This window comes from Gorilla gorilla, chromosome 13 (assembly GCF_029281585.2).
Source record: "Gorilla gorilla gorilla isolate KB3781 chromosome 13, NHGRI_mGorGor1-v2.1_pri, whole genome shotgun sequence".
Taxonomy (NCBI): domain Eukaryota; kingdom Metazoa; phylum Chordata; class Mammalia; order Primates; family Hominidae; genus Gorilla; species Gorilla gorilla.
The window spans coordinates 25069749-25094754 of record NC_073237.2 but is presented as its reverse complement, the minus strand read 5'-3'; the positions used below and the strand labels follow the sequence as shown (position 1 = coordinate 25094754).

General features: G+C 40.5%; 2 pseudogenes; both read left to right on the top strand.

Annotated features, from left to right (window-relative positions):
* The first annotated feature begins 15539 nt into the window (after positions 1-15539).
* LOC101137137 (bifunctional phosphoribosylaminoimidazole carboxylase/phosphoribosylaminoimidazole succinocarboxamide synthetase-like) lies at positions 15540-18996 on the top strand (annotated as a pseudogene).
* Positions 18997-23203: 4207 nt separating this feature from the next.
* On the top strand, positions 23204-23902 carry LOC101137487 (thioredoxin-related transmembrane protein 2-like; annotated as a pseudogene).
* Positions 23903-25006: the final 1104 nt, after the last annotated feature.

Sequence of the window (25006 nt, the reverse complement as noted above, 5' to 3'; positions counted from 1 at the left end):
GTTGCAGTCCTCTTCAAGCTGTTATCATAAGTACAGTAATCAGTTACTTGGATATCAAGACTAAGTGCTGATATGAAGACTTGCCTTTGTGTTTTGTTATGAAACACGCAAGCATAAAGCAGGACTCAAGCACAAGGCTGACTGTTCTACTTTGAATAACAGCTTCCTTGCAGTCTCCTCCACATGGGTGGCACTGTGTTTAGAAGGGATTACCAAAGGCTGGAGCGATTTAAGCTATGCACTAGCCTTGCCCTCTTAGGTTGCATTCTCTTTAGGCCACTGGTTCTCAAACATTAGGGTGCACTGTAACCATTACAGAGCTTGTGAAAAGTGCAGAAACCTGAGACTCACCTTATGAGATTCTGATTCAGCCAGAGGGAGGACAGGAATCTGTATTTTTCATAGCAACCTCAAGTAATCTTTATTCTGAGGGTCTCTGGATTCCAGGTTGAAAAACACAACCTTAATCAGCAGTAAATTCTTCTCTACTCGGCCAGGCGCGGTGACTCACGCCTGTAATCCCAGCACTTTGGGAGGCCGAGGTGGGTGGATCACAAGGTCAGGAGTTCGAGACCAGCCTGACCAACATGGTGAAACCCCATCTCTACTAAAAATACAAAAATTAGCCGGGCGTGGTGGTGCTCGCCTGTAATCCCAGCTACCCAGGAGGCTGAGGCAAGAGAATCACTTGAACCCGGGAGGCAGAGGGTGCAGTGAGCTGAGATTGCACCACTGCACTCCAGCCTAGGCGACACAGCGAGACTCCGTCTCAAAAAAAAAAAAAAAAAAATTCTTCTCTACCCATTTGGGCTTAAGACAATTCCCAGAAAGTGTTTTCATTATTTAAAAAATAATAATAGTAAATGAAAGCAATTTTAGAGGTGGAAAATACCTTAGAATGGAATCATTTGCATTACTTGACAAATGAGAGAAGTGACATGACTTGCCTAAGGTCATCCTGCAAAGTTAGTGGCAGAGTTGGGACTTGAATTCCAGTCTTCTAATTCCTTGGTCAGGGCAATTTCTACTGTGTTATGCTGTCTGTTAGAAATAATGACTTATGGACACTTTGTCTTTAAGTTGTATTATTGTAAATACCCTTAAACTGGCCAATAGATTTTAGAAAGGCAGGCATGGGAGTAGATGCTGAGAATTCTAGCCATAAGAAGAAAAGTATTTTAAGTCTTACAGAAATGTTTAAACAACCCAAAATACATGAATAAAAATGACATTTCTTTGTAGGACCTGCCAACTAACTATTCACACACATTTATAGAGGTTATAAGGATCTTGGCTCTAGAACAAATTTTTGAAATTAGATCATTTTGCCATGGATGTTAACAAAATTGGAAATTTTTTGTCATTGAGAAAATTATCACAAAGCACAGTAAATACATATACTTACCATACATTTTGTAAAAAACACATTTTTTAAAGAAAATAGGGATGGGCATGGTGGCTCACGTCTGTAATCCCAGCACTTTGGGAGGCCAAGGTGGGAGGATCGCTTGAGCCCAGGAGTTCCAGACCAGTCTGGGCAATATGGCGAAACCCCATCTCTACCAAAAATACAAAAATTAGATGGGCATGTTGGTACACGCCTGTAGTCCTAGCTACTCAGGAGGCTGAGGTGGGAGGATGGTTTGAGCCTGGGAGGCAGAGGCTGCAGTGAGCCAAGATTGCACTATTGCACTCCACCCTGGGCGATAGAGCCAGATCCTGTCTCAAAAAATAAAAATAGGCTGGGCATGGTGGCTCATGCCTGTAATCCCAGCACTTTGGGAGGCTGAGGTGGGAGGATTACTTGAGTCCAGGAGTTCAAGAACAGCCTAGCCAACATGGTGAAACCCTGTCTCTACCAAAAATACAAAAATCATAGCCAAGCGTGGTGGCAGGTGCCTGTAATCCCAGCTACTCAGGAGGCTGAGGCAGGAGACTCGCATGAACCTGGGAGGCAGAGGTTGCAGTGAGCCGAGATCGCATCACTGCACTCTAGCCTGGCCAGCAGAGCGAGACTCTGCCTCAAAAAAAATAATAATAATAAAATAAAATAAAATTAGTTTTGGAGGTGAAAACACCCAAACTGTTATTATTTAAAAATACCTACCAAGTACTGTGGTCATATTGACATTCAAAAGAAGTCTCATAAATCGTATCAACTCTGGAAAGAGTTCATGTCAGATGCTAGACCAGCAAGTTACCCAACTCAAAATTTAGCCAATGATTCTTTACTATAGAGTACCTATCATGTGTCAAATAATATACAGACTTCACTACTAACCCTCACAAAAACTTGCAGGGTAGGTGGAATGAGCCCCAATTTAATTTGGAGGTAATAGTGGGTCAGAAAGATTAAATGACTTGCCTTAAGTCATAGAGTTAGCAGTGAGTGGCAGCACTGGGATTCAAACCCAGGTTTGTGTCTTTTTGTCCAAAGCCTGTGCTTACTGCTTTACCATTGTGCTCTTTAGTTTGTAAAGTATGGTAAGCTGGCCTGTTATTTGTTTAGTATCTTCTGGAATTTTTTTTTTAATTATAGAGCTAGCTTACCATGTGTATCATGTAAAAAAAATTTATAAGATTAACAATTTCCATGAGAATATCATAAACTCAGGGCACACATTCTGGCCATTCCTAACTCAAAAACTTCAAGCAGAATAAGCAGCTATAAAATAGAAAAGAAAAATTAAGGATAAACGGCATTGTGAAAAAAAACAGAGCCACACAGATGAGAATTAAAAATTAACAGCCAGCAAACTCAAAAGAACCTTTGTCCTCCTTGAGGTATGGTGATGATCAAAAAGTTAGCAAGGAATATTAATCAAGGAATTAAAGGGCATTAGGAATGCTATAGTATTGGAAGAAATTACATCTTAACATTTCAAAGCCCCATTTCACTTAAGAGTGTAAAATCTAATCTGATGTTTTTTAGTCTGAATTTTATTCAGTAATTTTTATTCATAATTCATGATAATTGGTAATGTAGTATAATTGTTAGTAAATGCAGTACAAATTGTTCTCCTGTCTTAAAAAGTTTTCCGCAGAACAGTGCATTTATGGCAATGCTATGTTTAATGAGTTAGGGACATCAAATATATAGTAGCTCCTTATTTTCAGTTGTGAAAATGAAATGGCTAAAGCAGAAGAGACGTCTATTTTAGTCTTCTAAAAACGTGTGTGGGTGGTCTTTTTTCCTCAGAAGCCCAAAGCACATGTATATTTTGTTATTTCTCCTTGCTATATTCCTGAGACTATACTAAAAACTTTAAGAAAAGGAACAAGAAAAAGGTAAATTCATGTGTTCCCTACTGCTGTGTCTAGAACCAAGATCACATTATATCATTGTTAAAATTGTGTTATCTAGAAAGTGCAATATAGGGAAAACACTCTGAGAATCTTTTAAAAGCCTAGTGTTTCCCTTATTTGTCAGAATATGTGGTACTGGCATCCATAAGTATCTTTTAACTTGCATTTAGCAGGACAAATAGTGTGATACTTATACTGATGACAATCATCCCCATTTAATGACCAGCAGTCACTGAGTGCTGTGAAAATTCACTCAGTGATACCCCGTGTTGGTCTTGAAGGAAACCGTACATACGAATTTTTGGATAGCTAATGTATATCTCTTAAGTGCCAACATTTAAAACTTGTAATTATTTTTGATGTGAGTATTTCAGGTATGTTAGTATACCTTCCTGCCTTCTTCTTAAACATCATGCTCAATATAATTCACATTTTCATGATGAAAAGTTAAAGTTATATTCATAATGTATTATTATCCAGCTCTGATGTATGTAAAACACTTCATAAAATGTAAAGGGCTATAAGAAATATGTTATAAAGTGATTCTCTCAGCCCTGAGGTATACAGAATCATTTGCCTCAGACTGCTGTTGGATTTTAAAATTTTTTAAATATCTGCTAAGTAATTTGCTATGTCTTCTCCCACACTATCAATATGCCTGCTTCTAACAGGCTCCCCACTTTCTTCTAATGTGTTGTTATGAGCTTTGGACATGAGATAACCGTGGCTGTTCAGAGTGTCTACAGTAAGAGCTGGACAAACTCTGGGGGGACACAGTCTTTGAGACAGCTCTTTTGGTTGCTTTCCACTTTTCTGAAAGGTTCACAGTAACCTTCTAGATAATAGAAACTCCCACTTAAAGCCTAGGCTAGCAATTTTTTTTAGTTGCAACTAAGTAAGATATACTACAGACTAAGGATGCTGCTAGACTAAGGAATAAACAGCAATGTACCAAAGTACAGCAAAGCAACAACAAAGGCTCTGTATTTGCAGAGGGGTCTATCATGCTTTTAAGAAAAAAGAAGAGTACAGGAAAAAAATTCAGATAGACATAAGAGTATTTTGTATGCCATTAAACTTTGTCAATAACCATTAAAACATAGGCTTAAATTATCACGTATTGTTACAAAGACACAGTTTTGTCTCATTATAAAATAAGATTATATGAAATTTATATTCTAGAAATGATTCCAAATCATGTCCTAAGAATTTCTCCCATTCAAATGATAATGGAAATTACTGTCAAAAGGAAAATCTCAAAGTTACCATTACGCTGCTCTCTTTACTTGTAAATGAACTAGGGATAAAGATATGGGTTTTATCAAAAGCCCCAAGGAATATATCTCACATACACCTCCTATATGTATGTGTATATATAAATGCCACTATAAATGAAAATGTCACCCAGAGATAATAAAATAATTTTTAAAGTTTAAATCTGGTCCAAAGTCTTTAAAATAGGTAGATTTTTCAGCTTTCTTAAGTTTCTCCCTCATTTAGATTTCATGGTTTTTACAAAAAGGGTGAATATTTGAATTTTCTTTTAAATTTCACTGCATCTTCAATTGCCCAACTGTGTTTTCTGATAAATTTTAGATTCACATTTTTAGGAAATTTGGAGTATTCCAGACAATATACTAGATACCCAGAAACTTTTCTCAGTAGGTTCTGAGGTGTTTTAAGTTCTTATGCTAGACTGTAAGCTCCTTGAGGGCAGAGACTGTTTTATTTATTCTTGTATCCTCAGTGCCTCGTACAGGACTTGACACAGAGTAGTTGTTCAATAAATATTTGTTGAATGAATCAAATGAACCTTCACCATATATGGCCTGAAGCTCTCATGAAGCCAGCAGAATGCAGTGTGCAGATTATTCCGTAATAGAGGAATCCATCATTTATTATTATAATTAACAGACTATATTCATCAGGGTAAGATCTGTTCTGACCATAAGCAAGCAAACATTTCTCATTGACTTGGAAAACTGCAAGTTAAGACTCAGTTTTTCATTCAACGAACATTTGAATCCCTATTATATGCCTAGTTTAGTACTGGGAACTCAAGGGACAAAGATAACTATTGTCTTGGTATTCCATAGCTGTAGTTGAAAGAGACTTAGATTCAGGGCTGGCTTAAAGAGGTTGTACATGTGCAGTTACATAGTGTCCCATACTTAGAAAGATTCCATGTAGGCTGGGTGCAGTAGCTCACACCTGTGATCCCAGCACTTTGGGAAGCCGAGGCAGGAGGATCGCTTGAGCCCGGGAGTTTGAGACCAGCCTGGGGAACATAATGAGACCCCATTTCTACAAAAAATGAAAACACAGTTAGCCAGGCATGGCGGCATGCACCTATAGTCCCAGCTACTCGGGAAACTGAGGTGGGAGGATCACCTGAGGCCAGGAAGTTGAGACTGCAGTAAGCTGAGAGCACACCACTGCACTCCAGCCTGGGCAACAGAGTGAGATTGCCTCAAAAAAAAAAAAAAAAAAAAAAAAAAAGTTGAACGGCCTCATGCTTACTTTAATGCTTTGCTATAGCCATCTTGAAATTCTCAACTTTTTGAACAAGGGCACTGCATTTTTACTTTGTACTGGGCTTGCAAATTATGTAGCTGGTCCTACTTAGATGTAATCATTTTGACATGATGGGTACAAAGTAATAAAAGAGTTATAGTATCTTTCACTTACCTTCTAATAAAGATATTCACATTCATTGAAAATTAGCTATAAAATGTATAATTTAGTAAAATAACTTCTGAAATTAAAACCACCTCCTTCCCACAAATTTTTGGACAGATCAAATGTTCTTCATTTCAGAATTACAAAAGCTTTCTAAAACTACAATTGGCTTTTTTACCTTTTTAATTGTTTTGAGTCTTTCAAATGGATGAATGTAGAGTTGTAGATGAGTTTATTTTATCTATATGCACACCTACATAAACATATAAGGTTTTAATTTAAAAAACCTTTATATTATAAATGCACTGAATATGTGATAAAAGTCTACCTCATAACATGATTTTTTAAAAATAAATGCTACTTTGAAACATTTGACACACTTTTTGTGTGTGGTTAACCTGTTTAAAAGGTTGATGGCAAACTTGATTTAGTAATTGCTGGAGATTTTTTTGTTTAAACTACCTATATGTGCATTTTTAGACCAAAATCAAGCACAAGGCTATGACAATGGCAAGTGGCTTGGTAATTCTTGTTAGTGACATTCTGGACTTTTTCAATCATGCACTCTCCATCAGAAAAAATTTAAGATCCAAATTTTGATTATCTATAAATGATGGGTATACTATTGTACTGATCTGTTAAGTACATTATAAAACATACACAGAGGAAAATCGAAAGTTTAAAAGGATACGATTTTTAAAAATTAAAGTTCTAAATTTCTTCCTGTACCTCCAGGGATAAACTGGGCCTCAGCTGGTATATGGACATTTCATCTTAGGAAGGCCACTATCTAAAGTGTAGAATTGGCATTTTACACTAAAAACACATTTACTAAGATTGCATTCTTTCACATATGTTCACTAATGTTCTAGCCATTTGCAAGTTTATTTGGTATGAATATGTTTGTAGAGTTTCTAAAATTCATTATTCAGTGAAAATTGTATTATCAACAGGAAGCATCATTCATAGATTTTTACCCTCTTTTTGTCAAGCTGTTTACAGTGACTGAATCTTATATAAGAACTCAGAACATGATATTTTTCAGTGTTCTCTAGAATTTCATTTTCTTGTTATATTATTTAACAGTGTGATTGATGGTTCATTTTACCAGATTATTTTCATTCACCAGAACATGATAATCATATTTGGGACACTCTTTTTGGTAAATCATTGGAGATTAAAAAAAGAGTGAATCCCTTTGAATTCAAATTATTTTGTGAAATTAATCATTCAGACAAACTGATTTAACTAACCATAGCACTAATTATCACTATTTCGTTATCTCTATGACTGACATATTTTGGGCTATTTAAAAAAATATTTTTAATTGAAAGGGAAATAATTATTTGGCATGCATTAATAATAAGGAATCAACAATGTATATTTGTTTTCTATTGCAGCTGTAACAAATTACCATAAACTCAGTTATTTAAAACAACAAAAATTTATGTTCCAGTTCTGGAGGTCAGAAATGGATCTCACTGGGCTAAAATCAAGGTGTTGGTGGGGCTGTGTTTCCTCTGGGAGCTTAAGGGGACAATTCATTTCCTTGCCTTTTCCAGCATCTAGAGGCCACCTGCATTCCTTGGTTCATTGCCCATTCTTCCTTCAAAACCAGCAGAAAAGCATATTCTTTTTTTTAAAAAAAGTACTTAATTTTTTTATTTTTGTAGAGGCAGGGTCTCACTATGTTGCCCAGGCTGGGCACAAACTCTCCTGGGCTCAAGTGATCCTCCTACCTCAGCCTCCCACAGTGCTGGGATTACAAGTGTGCGCCACCGTGCTTACACTGACTTTCGTGATTACATTGGGCCCACTGCATAATGCAGGATAATCTCTCCATTTTAAGGCCAGCTGATTAGCAAACTTAATTCCATTTACAACCTTAATTAGCCCTTGCCCTGTAACATTACATACAAGTTCTGGGTATTAAGGATGTGGACATCTTTAGGGGCTACTGTTCTGTTTGCTTACTGTGTGCTAGTGTTGGGTACTAGCCTTAGCGCTTCACAGGCACTATTTAATCCTGAAGGCATTCTTATGAAGTGGGTACAGTTATTCCCATTTTACAGAGGAAGAAACTGAGGCTTAGATTCGTTTACCTAAAGTCATATACCTAGTGAGTTTCAGACTTAGACTTCTACCTGGTTCTGTCTGACTTCATAGCCTAACTTCAGTTGCTATACAGCTTTGATAATTCAGTGAGAAAATGTTTACTGCTTACAAACTATGTAGAACATTGTGAATACAGGTGTCATACTGTAAGAGAAATGTATTGCAGCTTTATTCTGTAATCAGGTAAAATTATTCTGATATCATTGTGAAAAAGTTGAAAAGCTTCCGCTTATGTGTATAGGGCCAGTAACATTTTCAGAGTTGTCTTGTAACATGTAAGTGCTTTTATTCCCTAGACCTTTATCTACTAGGGCTTAGCTGTTTTAGTTTATAGCTGTCATATACTACTTTTAAAACAAATAATGCTGGACGCAATGGCTCATGCCTGTAATCCTAGCACTTTAGGAGGCCAAGGCGGGCAGACTGCTTGGGCCCAGGAGTTTGAGAACAGCCTGGGCAACGTGGCAAAACCCCATCTCTACAAAAAATACAAAAAATTAGCTGGGCATGGTGGCACGAGCCTGTAGTTCCAGCTATTGGGGAAGGTGGGGGGAGGGGCGGGCAGTGAGGTGGGCGGGACACCTGAGCCCAGGAGGTCGAGGCAGCCTTGATCATGCCACCAGCCTGGGTGACAGAGTGAGACCCTGTCTCAAAAATAAATAAATAAATAAAAACTAATAACTATTTAGGATATCAACTTGAAACAGGTATTTAAATCATGACACATGTACATTTATAGAACATTATGTACAGCTGGTTGCTGCATCTCAAAAACTACATATCAGGCTGAAAAAAAAATCCACAATATTATTAAAGGGCAAAGATAAGCAAGCTTAAAACTTTTTAAGGTTTATTGCTTCCAGAGCCATATTCTTACAGTTTTTCTCTTGATCTATGTGGCTTCAACCACATATTTTTTTTTCCACAATAATGGGATAATTATAGGATTGCCTGGTTCCTGATGGGGTAAAGGTGGATGTATTAACAGAGACGTTATCAGTCATCAGTGGTTATCTGGTGTCTATGCATCATCTCTATTTGGCAGTGTGTCCCAGTGAGTATACTAGGCAGAAATAGACCGCCATTTTAGCCCTTAGAATCAGGTTCTTATCCCTGACTCCCCCACCCTTACAGGAGAGTACTCAAGACCATGGGCAAGCACTCTTGGGAGCTTTATCATTGTCTGCTCACCAAGTATTAGAAGCATCTGCTGTAATAACCGCATTAATTAGCTCTGACTTTGTCCTAGTCAGGGAGTGTCATTCTCATTCTTTGGAGAGACTTCATGCTATCCCCTACCTCATGGCATTACATCCCCTCTTGGGAAAGTCCAATTTTTGTATAACAACCACTGGGCCTGTCCCTGAGTTTTCCTCCAGGCTCCTCCCTTTTGGCAAAGGACAAAAAAAAGTGGTGCTCAAACTTTACTGTGCATTAGAATCACCTGGAAAATGTGTTAAAATAGATTGCTGGGTCCCCATCCAGTTTCTGATTCTGTAGGTCTGGAGTGGGAGCCCTAGTTTTGCATTTCTAATCAGTCCTCCACTGATGCTGTAGGTCTTAGGGACCACAGTTTCAGAACCACGGATATAGAAAATGCAGTGAAGATTTGGATCTTCCATGGATGACAGATGCCATGGATCTCTGTGTAGATAAGAGAAGTCCATTTAGAGAACCTCCTACCTTTTTGAGGCCAATATAGAAGAACAATGTGTCCCTTCAGCTACATCATTTTCAGTACATTATCAGGTTTGCACTTCTTGAACTAGAGCTAAGAGTTCCCTGATTAAAACATGATATTGGCCGGGTGCAGTGGCTCATGCCTGTAATCGTAGTACTTTGAGAGGCCAAGGCAGGCAATCACCTGAGGTCAGGAGTTCAAGACCAGCCTGGCCAACATGGTGAAACCCCGTCTCTGCTAAAAGTACAAAAATTAACCAGGTGTAGTGGCGCAGGCCTGTAATCCCAGCCACTTGGGAGGCTGGGGCAGGAGAATTGTTTGAACATGCGGGGTGGAAGTTGCAGTGAGCCGAGATCGTGCCATTGCACTCCAGCCTGGGCAACAAGAGCGAAACTCTGTCTCAAAAAACAAAACAATAAAACAAAAACATGATATTTACATTACTGGGCAGTTAAGTAAGCTAAGATGATCTTACCTTCTCAGGAACAGACCTGGTGCTGTGTAGCTTATCTTTTAACTCAAAATGAGAGAGCAGCTACAGAAATATACACTCCCTGGTATGAACTGTAAATAGCTGCAACTGTTGCTAACAATAGCAATAAATCCAGAAAAGGAACAACTGAAACTTTAACCAGAGCACACACAACTCAAAACACTTTTTAGCCTTAAAAAAAAAGTTTTTTAAAAAAAGTTATTTCCAGGGAGCCGGGTGAGGTGGCTCACGCCTATAATCCCAGGACTTTGGGAGGCTGAGGCAGGCAGATCACCTGAGGTCAGGAGTTCGAGACCAGCCTGGCCAACATGGCAAAACCCTGTCTCTACTAAAGATACAAAAAACTAGCCGGGCGTGGTGGTACATGCCTGTAGTCCCAGCTACTCAGGAGGCTGAGGCAGGAGAATCACTTGAACCTGGGAGGTGGAGGTTGCAGTGAGCCGAGACTGCACCACTGCAAGCCAGACCCTGTCTCAAAAAAAACAGTTGTCTCCTTGCAAGTTGTTTAAATTATGAGTACTTTAGAATGCTTTGTTGACATTACTTGTTAAAGTTCTCTTCTCTATAAAAGGTTAGTTTTTGTTGGGGTAAAATGAAGGATCCAAATTTAATTGTGAAATGGTTACTTTTTAAAAGTTAAAATACAAAGCATCAGATTTGTTCTAAACACATTGCATTTATTCTTAAGCAGTTATTACCTAAATAGTTTTTTTCTTGCATACTTAATAAATGTATGTAATTAAAAGAAAGATTTCCTGGCATTTATTTAAAGTTGCAGTGTATTGCAGGAAAATCATAATTTTCCTGGTAGCCTGGTCCCTGCTAGTCAGGAGGTGGGTAGACCCCTTATTGCTGGGCAGTCTTAGGAAAGAATGTTTTTTCGTTGTTGTTGTTTGTTTGTTTTGAGACGGAGTCTCGCTCTGTCGCCCAGGCTGGAGAGTAGTGGTGTGATCTTGGCTCACTGCAAGCTCTGCCTCCCAGGTTCAAGCCATTCTCCTGCCTCAGCCTCCCAAGTAGCTGGGACTACAGGCACCTGCCACCACGCCCGGCTAATTTTTTTCTATTTTTAGTAGAGACGGGGTTTCACCGTATTAGCCAGGATGGTCTTGATCTCCTGACCTCGTGATCCATCCGCCTTGGCCTCCCAAAGTGCTGGGATTACAGACGTGAGCCACTGCGCCCAGCACGAAAGAATGTTTGAAAGATTGGCCTCTGTTTTAGCCACCAGCCCTGTCACATTCAGGAAGGGATAGTCCAGACCTCAGTGGGAGGGAACTGCCATATTATTATCATTAGTGGGGAAGACAAGTAAATTTCTAGGCCACAGGCTTGTGTTCCCTTCTAGCAAGTATTTCAGTGGTATCTTATAACTTCATAGCAATCTAAGAATAGCATACTAAAAGAGCTAAACTGAGTTTCTCAATTATTCAGCAATAATGATAAACCCCCTAATGCTTTTTCCCAACATTTTATTATGAAAATGTCCAAACAGTAAAGTTAAAAGAATTTTACAGTGAACACTGTTTACCAAGGTTTTACCATTAATATTTTACTTGTTTTATCCCTTAACTAACTCTGTCCATCAGTCCATCTTATTTTATTTATTTTTTTGAGACAGAGTCTCTCTGCGTCACCCAGGCTGGAGTGCAGTGGTGCAATCTCGGCTTACTGCAACCTCCGTCTCCCAGGTTCAAGTCATTCTCCTGATTCAGCCTCCCAAGTAGCTGGGGTTACAGGCACCCACCATCACGCCTGGCTAATTTTTGTATTTTTAATAGAGATGGGGTTTCACCATGTTGGCCCGGCTGGTCTTGAACTCCTGACCTCAGCTGATCCACCTGTCTCAGCCTCCCCAAGTGCTGGGATTTACAGGTGTGAGCCACTGCACCCAGCCTAATCCATCTTAATTTTTGATGCATTTTAAATTGCTGACATCTGTACCCATCTTTCTAAAAGTCCTCACATGACTAGGGTTTAACATTTGTTTCTTTCTTTTGTTGTAAAATTTACATAGAATGAAGTACACAGATTAACTCTACATTACTTAAATTTATATAAATGTATACACCTGTGTAACCCAAACACCTGTCAACATATAGCGTACTACCACTCTTCTGCCTCCTCCTGCCTCTTCCAGGTGAACCTCTGCCCCCATCCTCCCAGAGGGAAACACTGTTTGTTTTTTTCTGCTATAGATTTTCCTCTTCTAGAACTTCACGTAAGTGAAATTATCCATTATTCCTCTTGATGATTTCTAAAAGAAATTCTTAAGAAATTAAAAGGGTTTCCGAAACAAGGAGAATAATTGATAAAGAAAATATCAGCGAGCAGATTGATTACTTCATTAAATGTATTTATTATGAGAACCTCTAATCTGTGGATATAGAAATCTGAAAGACAGACCCTGCCCTTGAGGAGATCACATTGTCCTGGCAGATAAAGTACAAATATGCAGTTAGAGACGGGCAAGAAACAGTTATCACTTGGCACAGAAGGGGCCTAATCCAGCCTGGGAGGCGATGGAGAAATCAAGAGACATTTACATTTTCACTTTGGAACTTGTCTCGGGCAGCCAATGCTCTTTATTTTCCATAAAAGTCTAGAACCTCTTAACTCAAAATGATTTGTCCTGAAATGGCAGTTTTACAACACTGAGTAGGTGTAACACAAACTCGCTAAATAAAATAAATGAGGAAAAACTGTAAAAGGCACAAATTGAAATTATTGGGGATTCTGTTTTCCTCTAGTTCGAGTTGAAATAGACTCAAATAGATGTGGTATTGCTCCCAAACACAAATAACATGCATTCCTGTTCTTGGATCACAAGTGGCAGAAGCTTTCAAGAGCTCTAGATAGCAACAGCAAAACTTTAATCTTCTTGGACTTCCCTTTAACCTTCTCAAGGTATATAAAACTGTTGCTGGTTGGGCATTGTGGCTCATGCCTATAATCCCAGCACTTTGGGAGGCTGAGGCGGGAGGATCATTTGAGGCCAGGAGTTTGTGACCAGCCTAGGCCAACATAGCAAGACCTCATCTCTACCAAAAACCAAAACCAAATCAATTGTATCTTCAAACTGAGGCCCTCATCTCCTAATTTTTTTTACTCTTTACTTCCATATTTTACACACAGATTACAAATGAAAGATCCTCAGTTTCCACCTGTACCCACTTTTTCCTACCTTGGTCCTTCTCAGAACTCTATCACTGTTATTTAGTGAGGAGGTGAAGCCCGAGAAAACCTGGAAATTTGTTTAGCCACACTTTCCCCAGAAAACTGAGAGGGCTAAGGAAAATTCTGAAGCTTCTTTTGCCCAAGGAAACAAGAAAGCTACTTACTATAAACCACCCATTATAGATATGATGACCCTTGAAAGAGAAATAGTTTATTTTTCTTCGTATTATCTGAAACAGAGAGCATCTCAATGTAACTAAATGCATTTTTTAGTGTACATCAGAAGGAAGTAATTGCTTAATAAAGAGGGCCTGAACTGAGTTTATTTCTGTTGATCATGAAAGGGTAGAGCAGCTGTAGAGGGGAGCTGCCCTAAAACAATGTAAACAAGTCACTGCCTTAATGGTGCTTCTAACAGTAACGAAGCAGTGCTCCATGACAAACTATTCTAAAGAATACTTTCTTCTTGCTCTTCCTAGTCAATTTCATTCAATTGAGCTCCACAATTCAGAAACAGTGCCAGGAGGGATAAGAAAAATGGAGTGCCTGTACCTCTGAATCCTGACTCATGCACAAGTGTTTTATCTCAAATTGGCTAGACATTTCTCAGAGTAAAGGATCGCTGGCAGTGTTTGGAAACTAAAGGAGAATAAAGAACAGTCTCATCAATCATGCAGCTTATGTTGTGGACTGAATTCATATATTGAAGCCCTAACTTCCAATGTGATAGTATTTGGAGGTGAGGGCTTTGGGTGGTAATTAGGGTTAGATGAGGTCATGAGAGAGGTGCCCATGATGGGATTAGTAATCTTATAAAGATAACTAATTTATAATTACTTATAAAGGGCTGAGATTAGAACTTTCTCTCCATTATGTGAGGGTATAGCAAGAGGACAGCCCTCTGCAAACCAGGGAGAGGGCCCTCACCAGGAACCAAATCTGCTGGCTCCTTGATCTTGGACTTCCCAACCTCCAGAACCATGAGAAATAAATGTTGTTTAAGCCAGTGGTCCCCAACCTTTTTGGCACCAGGGACTGGTTTTATGGAAGACAATTTTTCCACAGATAGGTGGAGCGACACAATGGTTTGGGGATGAAACTGTTCCACCTCAGATCATCAGGCATTAGATTTTCATAAGGAGTGCACAATCTAGATCCCTTGCATTTGCAGTTCACAATAGGGTTTGCATTCCAATGAGAATCTAATGCTGCCACTGATCTGACAGGAGGCAGAGCTCAGGTGGTAATGCTCACTTACCCACTGCTCACCTCCTGCTGTGCAGCCTGGCTCCAAACAGATGGGTACCTGTCCATGGCCCAGGTGTTGGGGAACCCTGATTTAAGTCATCCAGTCTATGGTACTTTGTTATGGCAGCCCAAGCTAAAACAATTCAGTACTTTGAGATCAATGTAAAAATTACCTTTTCCTTAAATGACCTCCATGACCCATTAACAAATGAAGGCTGACCTTCATTTGGTCATTTCATAGGATATTCCAGAATGCTGTGATACTGAATATCCATGTGTCCCATCATTCTTGATTCTTGTTTTTTTTTTTTTTTTTTTTTTTTTTTTGAGACAAGGTCTTACTATATTGCCTAGGCTGGACTTGAACTCTCAAACTCCTGGACTCAATAGATCCTCCTGCCTTGGCCACCCAAAATGCTGAGATTGCAGGCGTAAGCCACTGTGCCCTGCCAGGACTGGCTTTTTAAAGAGGCAACAGGGCCAGGCATGGTGGCTCATGCCTGTAATCCCAGCACTTTGGGAGGCTGAGGTGGGTGGACCACTTGAGCTCAGAAGTTTGAGACCAGCCTAGGCAACATGGTGAAACCCTGTCTCTACAAAAAATACAAAATTTAGCTGGGAATGGTGGCACACACCTGTGGTCCCAGCTACCGGCAATGCTGAGATGGGAGGATTGCTTCAGCCTGGGAGGCTGAGGCTGCAGTGGGCCAAGATTGCGCCAATGCACTCCAGCCTAGGTGACAGAGTGAGAATCTGTGTCAATAAATAAATAAATAAATAAATAAATAAATAAATAAAGCAAGAGGTATCAAATATTCACAACAGAGATTTCTGCCTCTCAGCATGGGTGCAACTCTCATCCCACTCAGGATAATAGTGAGAGCTGAGGTACTGAACATTGCTAAAAAACTATGTGAGGGTAAAACAAAAGAGGTCTATGAATTGCTTGTTAGATAGGCCAGGAAAAGTCCTGCAATCTAAGGACCAGATTACAGCAGGAAATGCAGTCAGAATCACCTGGAAGGAAAAGCTGCAATCTCAAATAAAATTACCAGTTGCATTTTTCTGTTGTTACAGGAAGCAGGTATTAAAACTGCTTTCACCAGAAAATGTGAGGAGACAGCTTTCATTGCGCCCCAGTGTGAAATAATTCCAACTGAATGGTTTGCAGAAGAATACCAACTGGTTCTTTACTCGAAAGAAATCCTGGTGTCAAGGAAGGATGTGAGTTTTGCCCACCTAAAGTGGAGATGTTTTTCAAGGATGATGCCAATCATGACCCACAGTGGTCTAGGCAACAGCTAATTGCAGCAAAATTTGGCTTTGCTGCACTTGGTATAAAACTGAAGTGATATCATGAGTCATGCCACATAGGCTGTTTTTGAAATCCTGAAGAAATCCCGGTTGCTCCCAGAACTGTACACCGGTTGATATGAAGATTGAATTTGGTGTTCATGTGACCAGCAAAGAAATTCTCACTGATGTTATTGATAATGACTCCTAGAGACACTTACCATCGGGGGAGCAAAGCCAATAGAAAGACAGTCTTTTAATCACACTTCTAAAAATGTTATTTTAAAAAAATAGAGCCAGTCTTGCCATGTTGCCCAGACTCAAGCAATCCTCCTGCCTTAGCCTCCCAAAGTGCTGGGATTACAGGCGTGAGCCACCACTCCTGGCCGAAACAGTCTTATCAAGGCTTCAGTTTAACTCCTGAAGGGTTCCAAATGGTAAAGAAAAACTTTGCGTGGGTTGTAGAGAGTAGAGTTGCTTTTGAAATCAGAAAGTCAGTGCAGTGTTATAGTATTGATGGGTTCTACTTCTGATCTTAATCACTGTGAAAAAAATCAAGGCCTGTGGAAATTTTGGCATTCCATGTAGACTTTGAGTAACATCTGCACATAAAGGACCAGAAGAAACGCTGAGGATTAAAGTTGAGTATGAAGGGGTGGCAGTCGTACTGTATTTGTGGCAGTGGCAGGCAGAAGCAATGGTTTGGGATCAGTGATGTTTGGGAACACTACACATCCAGTTATCTATTGACCTCCCCTCACACCAGACTGAGGAGTTCAGGATGTGTCGTCTTCTCTTCGACTACTCAGTGGTCTCGGCTATTCAACCATACTTTCTCCAAAAGGATCAGCTCAGTTTGCTACTCAGATATTTGGATTAAACAACCATTTATTATGGGGCAAACTGCAAGCAAGCACTTTGAACACATGGATTTTTTGGAAGAAAGGTGACAGGAAAATCAGAGAAAACATCATTGCATTTTTAGAGGGAAAACTACAAATTTCTAATTTAGCTGCAGAAAAATCAAGCAAGATGAAAAAATAATTAGAGAACACAAATAAAATGTACTACTGAATACATACTTCTCTAGACCCAAACAAAAACTATTTGCAACGTAATTAAAACAGTAAGTGCTGTGAAAAATAGAAACATGGTGACATAGAAGAGCCTGACGGAGGGGAACCTAACCAAGTCCTGAGAGTGTAAGCCAGCTTCCCCAAGGAAGTGACGTTTCAACCGAGATCTGAAGGACAGCAGTCTATAAACGAAGTAGAGAAAGGCAGTGCTGAGGGCAGAGGGCACCTGCATGGGCAGAGGCTGGGAGCAAGATGAGTACAGCGTGCCCCAAGTAATCAGGAAGTGCCAGTGGCTGGAGTGCAGAGACAGCAGCGCAGTTTTAGCTAGAGATGAGAGTAAGGGAGGCAAGGGCTGGATCATCCTGTCTCCTGTAGGCCACAGCAAGGTGTTTGGTCTTTATGGCAGAGGAAAAGCATTTATTGAAGTGACATTTTTAAAAATTACTGATGGCCGGGCACGGTGGCTCACGCCTGTAATCCCAGCACTTTGGGAGGCTGAGGCAGGTGGATCACTTGAGGTCAGGAGTTTGAGACCAGCCTGGCGCAAAACCCTGTCTCTACTGAAAAAATACGCAATTTAGCCGGGTGTGGTGGCGGATGCCTGCAATCCCAGCTACTCAAGAGGCTGAGGCAGGAGAATCACCTGGACACAGGAGGCGGAGGGTGCAATGAGCCAAGATTTCACCACTGCACTCCAGCCTGGCGACAGAGACCATGTCTCAAAAAAAAAAAAAAAATTATTGACAATATGAAGAATAGATTGAAGGGAGATAGGAACTGAGATAAATCCTATTTTACCTCCAATTTCTACTTTAAAATCAGATATACTCATTTGGACAAAAAATTTCCTAGTTGGGAACGTCAGATAAATAGATTTAAGGCAGCCGGCACGGTGGCTCACGCCTATAATCCCAGCACTTTGGGAGGCCGAGGCGGGTGGATCACCTGAGATCAGGAGTTCGAGACCAGCCTGACCAACATGGAGAAACCCCATCTCTACTAAAAATACAAAATTAGCCAGGGGTGGTGGCGCATGCCTGTAATCCCAGCTACTTGGGAGGCGGAGGCAGGAGAATCACTTGAACCCAGGGGTCGGAGGTTGCGGTGAGCCGAGATCACGCCATTGCATTCCAGCCTGGTCACAAGAGTGAAACCCCGTCTCTAAATAAACAAGTAAATACATAAATAAAAATATTTAAGATGGGAACCAGTCTCTTGGGGATTTGGGAGTGCTCTGTAGCTATGCAGAGATCCCCCAGGGCTGTTCCTGGTCACACCTACTCCTCACTCTGGAGGTCTAGAACTCTACAGTGGCTGCTATGGGTGGGTTAAAAGATTTCATCAGATGATGATTAAACACCCTTTTTATCAAATCGAAATTTACAAGTTCAGGATATTACACTTTCTCTTTATGATGGATTTCAATCCAAAACAGGACTTGTAGAAGCAACTGCTCCTTTACCTTGCTGTCCTTATCAGGCAACCTCAATGATCTCTAAAGCCAGGAAACAACCTAAAACTTAACATGCAAATTCACAGTGTGGCTAAAACTTCACACTCTCCTAACCAATGAGCTACAACAGAAAGGAGCAGCTCTGAAGGCAAAAGTGGATATTAAAAAAAAAAAAAACTGAAAAGCACAAACATCCAGACCATGTCACTTGGGAGTAAACATTGCATGAGGCTACTCTATTACAACAGAAAGTACTGATAAGCTAAACCAAGAAAGTTTAAACTCAGTAGGGAAGTTTATTAAATATGAGGAAGACCTTTAAGAAATAAAATGTGGCCAGGCACAGTAGCTCACGCCTGTAATCCCAGACCTTTGGGAGGCCAAGGTGGGCAGACTGCTCGAGCCCAGGAGTTCAAGACCAGCCTGGGCAACATGATGAAAATCTCTACAAAAATTAGCTGGGCTTGGTGGCACGTACCTGTAGTCCCAGCTACTCAGGAGGCTAAGGCGGAAGGATTGCTTGAGCCCAGGAAGTCAAGGCTATAGTGAGCCATGATCATGCCACTACACTCCAGCCCAGGCAATAGAAACCCTGTCAAACAAACAAACAAACAAAAAGCTTTGCAGTTAAACTACCTGGAAAATAAAACTTATATGAAACCCCTCTTGACGAAATAAGATGGATAGACAAAGGAATGTTTTACCTGCAACATCCCCAGGTCAAGTTGCTAAAAGTCAAGGTAGTGTGCTAAATGTTTTCTGAATAAAAAGACTAACAGATCAATCTATTAATACCACAAAAAAGGAACGTGCCAGTAACAAGCAACTACTCAAGCATAAGAGAAGACCAAAAAGAGTGGGCTTAAAAAACAAACTTTATTCCAAATTATCAAAAAAAAAGTGTTAACTCTGAAACATTTAACAGATTTCATTTAAATTCATAGGGTCATAAAACTCAAACTATCAAACAAAAATAGCATTGTGCACTTAACCACTTTCAATAATGAACCTTCAAGAGGAAACATTTAGAGACTCCCACACAATTTGGGAACCAATAGGCAACACATATTTAATATTAAGCAAAGACAGCATTAAAAACTAAAAATCCTCAAATTTCAAGAGAATACCTGTTCAAGTCTTTGATATACATTTGCACATGAGAAAAGAAATATTTTAATTTAAAAGAGACCAAGTCTGAGTGCTTATCCTTTCTTCAAATGTAATCTCCTGTCCACCCTTCATTTTATGACTGCATACGCCTCACTCTACTTCATCTACACTGAACCAGTGTTCGTTCAACATGATTGGCTTCACTCGAAGCCCTCTCGATCCCATTTCATATATCCCATCGACCACCATTATTCCCTTACATGTTTGCACAGCCTTATACTGAGCATTACATTGTAACCAAGCTTGGGAATTTCAGGTATCCAAAGGTAATTATATACACAAATGCTTCTGTTTTATTGCACTGTTCACAATATAGCCGGTGATTACACAACCAACCATGTTAAGATGAATATCGACTATTCAGACAAATACATCGATTTTGTCCCCAACCACAAATGAAACAAGAAAGACACACATATTCGCCACCATATCAAGGCTGTGTTTACTCTGTGGTGCAGTCCTGAGGGCTCATACCACTCTCAGTGTGTTCAATACGGAATCCGTAACATTTCTGGTGGCATCACACATGAAGTATAGGACACAAGACCCTAAGTGTCCTGCACTCATGAGCCATTTGTGCCACAGACGTAACAGAAAGGCCACTTTTAAAGCTTTTCAGATATTCAATCATGTTTGCCTTTTCAATTTTTTTTTTTTTTTTGAGACAGAGTTTCACTCTGTTGCCCAGGCTGGAGTGCAGTGGCGCAATCTCAGCTCACTGCAACCTCCGCCTCCCAGGTTCAAGCGATTCTCCTGCCTCAGCCTCCTGGGTAGCTGGGATCACAGGCATGTGCCACCATACCCGGCTAGTTTTTTGTATTTTTAGTAGAGATGGGGTTTCGCCATGTTGGCCAGGCTGGTCTCAAACTTCTGACCTCAAGTGATCCACCCGCCTTGGCCTCCCAAAGTGCTGGGATTACAGGCGTGAGCCACCGCACCCGGCCTGCCTTTTCAAAGTTGTTACCACACTAGTTCACACTGAAGGTAAAAGCAATAGTTAGAATCTCTTATTAACAACACATTTTGACTTCAAGTTCAGACAAAGCTGTTGGTTACAAGTTCTGCTAAATTTTTTGTCAAATTTAAGAAGTCTATAGGACAACACAAAACCATCCCTGGTAATGTATTTGCAGTTTGGTCTTCAAAAGCTGTAAAGAGTGACAAAGAAATAAAAAAAATACTGAGTTAAAACCATTAAAAATATTTATTAATAATTGTTTTTAAATGCCACTTATTTGAGACAGCAGAAACCAAAGCATTTTCTTTAGAATTCTCACTTAGCTTGTATTTCACAAAAGTGCTTTAGAACTCAGATTTCTACCACCTGTATGGAGTGTAAAGACAAAAGGAAGCCCAACAAAACCAAAGGCCCAATGGTGTCTATTCCCAAGGCCAAGGTATAACCCCAGGCTAACCCACCTGCCCTGGGCTGAGTAGCTGCACACACCTGTGAGTGCTCAAAGTCACACGCATGATTGAGGGGGTCAGGCACCAAGGTGCCTTTATTTATTCATTTCTCAAACTCAATTCCCTTCAAATCCTGACTCTATTTAATAGGCCAAAGGATGCTACTCATATTTATTTGGTGCCAAATTATTATTTTTTTAAATCCTTACATCTGCACCTTGAAAGCAAACTGCAATATCCAGCACAACATTGTCAGAGCTGCTGTATGGCTATTTAGCTTTATTACTGCCTGGCTAATGCTTAATATGCTTCATCCTTTACAGCTGGAAGAAGGATGGTCACTGTATTTAACCAGCCATAGTGCATTTAGAGGTCAACAGCTTTTATGGACTATTTGTCCAAGAACTTTCAGTAAACTACCAAGTTGAGGCCTTTATTTTGGTCAGTATGTATAAATATTCATATGCAATTATCCAGAAAGAAGAAAAACTGGTTAACAAGAAAACTACTGTCATGTCAGATGCTGGAAATCAATCTTTAGCTACATAATATTTACAGAAAGGGTTTTAAGATGCATAATCCACTTTTTCAGTCTGTCTCTTGTATTTCATTAGTCAATTGGAAGTGGCATATGAGTTTCATCTGGAAAAAATATTTTCACCTTTTCTAATTCTTTTGACAAATAAGTTTTTGTCTGTTAAGGGATGAGAATGCTATTTGGCTATTACCTACTTTTAGAATTCAACTAACCCTTCAAATGTCTTTATTTAGATCATATGCTCTCAAACCATCTTATTGTTTTACTGACACAATGGTAAAACTGGGTTCCCAAAATGTCAAAACCCTAATGGAGTCTCTATTTCCAAGAGTAAAATAAAAGACAGCTAACACTGTGAGGTGAAAACTATCCTGAGCCTTTTTTCCCCTCTAACATTTAGAAACTAGGGGGAAAAAAGTGGGATTGCATTAATAGACTTCCAAGACAAAATGTTATGGAAGTGTTTATTTCTTAAAAGGAGAGTTTTAAGAGAACAGGATGCTTGAATATGACCAACTCCCACTCAAGGGGAAAAATAACCACAGACCTTTGCTGAGATGGCACCAGTAATTCAAAGAAACCAAGCTAACCAGAATTTGATCCATACACAAAATGAAAACTTGTTAACAGGATGGAACAACTATAACAAGATTCAAGTCCCTTCATCTTTTGGCAATGAAATAAGTGAAATTATAACATAAGGACATTTTGGAAGGGTTGAAGATCACAGTCAGAATCAAACAGAAAACTTTCAAACCTAGAAAGCAAAACGGGAACTTTCATAGCTCCTTGATCTACCATATCTAAATAGAAATAGTATAATGCCTATCCAATAGGTGCTTAGTTTCAAAACTAATACAAGCAATTTATCATGAAAAGCCTGTACCTAATAAGCTGTTTTTCTTCTCTGTTCTGCCCCTTTGTCATATGCTTGAGCTTAATGAAGACTGTCCTCTGCAGCTGCTCCTGAGGGCAGAGAAGCAAGCAATGGAGTAACAAAGGAAGCCTGAGGAGCCCCTGGCCCCTGAGGACCTTCTCTCTGGCCGGTCACAGCCACTTATGTTTCAATGCAGGCGATTTCAAGATTGGTTTAAGAAAAAGAATCCTATCTTGGGGATTAGGTTCCCTGTCAAAGGCCATCAGATGGACAGCTATTTACCAGGCAATTAGCCTAAAGCTCTTAGGTAATGATAAAAAAAAAAAAAAAAACAAAACAAAACAGAAAACAAAACAAAAACCTTGTATTTTCCTATTGGAACCTTTTATTCTATTTTGTTGATGCTTAAGGAAAAAAGCTTTGCCCATAACTCACTGTGGCCTGGAGTTATGACACCAACTTATATTTGGCCAATTAAGAAAGAGATTCTCCTGCCTCAGCCTCCCAAGTAGCTGGGACTGCAGGCGCCTGCCACCACGCCTGGCTAATTTTTTGTATTTTTAGTAGAGATGGGGTTTCACTGTGAGTTTCACTCTTTTTGGCAACAATAATACGGCGCCCAACGTGGGCCTCAGAGAAGACTCGGAACCCCAAAGGAGTTGCCCGAAACCGGAGAGAGAAGTGGAGATCCTGATGTTTCTCAGTGCCATTGTGATGATGAAGAACCGCAGATCCATCACTGTGGAGCAACATATAGGCAACATTTTCATGTTTAGTAAAGTGGCCAACGCAATTCTTTTTTTCCGCTTGGATATTCGCATGGGCCTACTTTACATCACACTCTGCATAGTGTTCCTGATGACGTGCAAACCCCCCCCCCCCCCCCCCCGCCCATGTATGGGCCCTGAGTATATCAAGTACTTCAATGATAAAACCACTGATGAGGAACTAGAACGGGACAACAGGGTCACTTGGATTGTGGAGTTCTTTGCCAATTGGTCTAATGACTGCCAATCATTTGCCCCTATCTATGCTGACCTCTCCCTTAAGTACAACTGTACAGGGCTAAATTTTGGGACGGTGGATGCTGGACGCTATACTGATGTTAGTACGCGGTACAAAGTGAGCACATCACCCCTCACCAATCAACTCCCTACCCTGATCCTGTTCCAAGGTGGCAAGAAGGTAATGCGGCAGCCACAGACTGACAAGAAAGGACGGGCTGTCTCATGGACCTTCTCTGAGGAGAATGTGATCTGAGAATTTAACTTAAATGAGCTATACCAGCGGGCCAAGAAGCTATCAAAGGCTGGAGACAATATCCCTGAGGAGCAGCCTGTGGCTTCAACCCCCACCACAGTGTCAGACGGGGAAAGCAAGAAGGATAAATAAGATCCTCACTTTGGCAGTGCTTCCTCTCCTGTCAATTCCAGGCTCTTTCCATAACCACAAGCCTGAGGCTACAGCCTTTTATTTATGTTTTCCCTTTGGCTGTGACTGGGTGGGGCGGTGCGCGGCTTCTGATTTTAAAGAGGCATCTAGGGAATTGTCAGGCACCCTACAGGAAGGCCTGCCATGCTGTGGCCAACTGTTTCACTGGAGCAAGAAAGAGATCTCATAGGATGGAAGGGGAAATGGTTTCCCTCCAAGCTTTGGTCAGTGTGTTAACTGCTTATCAGCTATTCAGACATCTCCATGGTTTCTCCATGAAACTCTGTGGTTTCATTATTCCTTCTTAGTCGACCTGCACAGCCTGGTTAGACCTAGATTTAACCCTAAGGTAAGATGCTGGGGTATAGAACGCTAAGAATTCTCCCCCAAGGACTCTTGCTTCCTTAAGCCCTTCTGGCTTGGTTTATGGTCTTCATTAAAAGTATAAGCCTGGCTGGGCACGGTGGCTCACACCTGTAATCCCAGCACTTTGGGAGGCCGAGGCAGGTGGATCACGAGGTCAGGAGATCGAGACCATCCTGGCTAACACAATGAAACCCCATCTCTACTAAAAATACAAAAAAAAAAAAAATTAGCCGGGTGTGGCCGGGCGCAGTGGCTCACGCCTATAATCCCAGCACTTTGGGAGGCCGAGGCGGGTGGATCACGAGGTCAGGGGTTCAAAACCAGCCTGACCAACATGGTGAAACCCCGTCTCTACTAAAAATACAAAACAATTAGCTGGGCGTGGTGGCGGGAGCCTGTAATCCCAGCTACTTAGGAGGCTGAGGCAGGAGAATTGCTTGAACCCGGGAGGCGGAGGTTGCAGTGAGCCAAGATCGTGCCACTGCACTCCAGCCTGGGCAACAGAGCAAGACTCTGTCTCAAAAAAAAGTATAAGCCTAACTTTGTCACTAGTCCTAAGGAGAAACTTTTAACCACAAAGTTTTTATCATTGAAGACAATATTGAACAACCCCCTATTTCGTGGGGATTGAGAAGGGGTGAATAGAGGCTTGAGACTTTCCTTTGTGTGGTAGGACTTGGAGGAGAAATCCCCTGGACT